This window comes from Vigna radiata, chromosome 6 (genome assembly GCF_000741045.1).
Source record: "Vigna radiata var. radiata cultivar VC1973A chromosome 6, Vradiata_ver6, whole genome shotgun sequence".
NCBI classification, from domain to species: Eukaryota; Viridiplantae; Streptophyta; class Magnoliopsida; order Fabales; family Fabaceae; genus Vigna; species Vigna radiata.
Window position 1 is genome coordinate 26,359,714 of NC_028356.1, and position 891 is coordinate 26,360,604.

Consider the following 891-nt stretch of genomic DNA (forward strand, 5'->3'; position numbering starts at 1 on the left):
AATATATCAATAAGAACTCTGGAGCTCAAACCTCACTCATAAGCTTATTCCAATCATTCAATCAAATACCCTGCTTAGCCTCATAATCACAATCACAAAATCACAATGCATCTGTTCACACAGCTTGTGAACCACCACCTGTATATCAGCATATTGTGCAATCTCAACTTCATCAATATCACAACATCATCAAGCAATACCCATCATGCAAAATTAATATCAAACCACTGCATCAGATATAGTGTCCAACCAAGTACATCAATACCTATTCTAAAAACAGAAGCAAATATAACATAATTTAAAAAGATAAGTTTAGAAAACTGGGTTGTCTCCCAGGTAGCGCTTATTTAACGTCACGAGCCTGACCCAAACCTTTCTAGCACCCATCAGTAGGTGCAAAACTTATCGTCACCCATTAGTAAGTGTAGGTGTATCTTCATGTATCCTTCAGTAGATACCTAATTCTTCTATCATCCCTCAGTAGATGCTATCATTACTGCCATAAGAAGCAGCGCATAACCCAAAAAAAAAGAATCAAATCAAATCAAATCAAATCAAATCAAATCAAATCAAATCAAATCAAATAAAATAAAATAAAATCAAAATGAAATTAAAGATAAAAAATTCAGAAACTGGGTTTCCTCCCAGCAAGCGCTCTTTTAACGTCATTAGCTTGACCCGGTAAAGCCCAAACACCCATCAGTAGGTGTTGATATTTTTTGTTGGCGTTCTTCCTTCCTCCATGACACCAACAACATCTTGAGACTTTTCTTGTCACCAACTCTAAGGATCCTCCATCTTCATAATTCTATTTGCTTTGATAGTCTTGACAACCCATAACCTATTCTTGAATTTCACTGCTATGCCAGGTTTGGGTTTGTCACTTTTCAC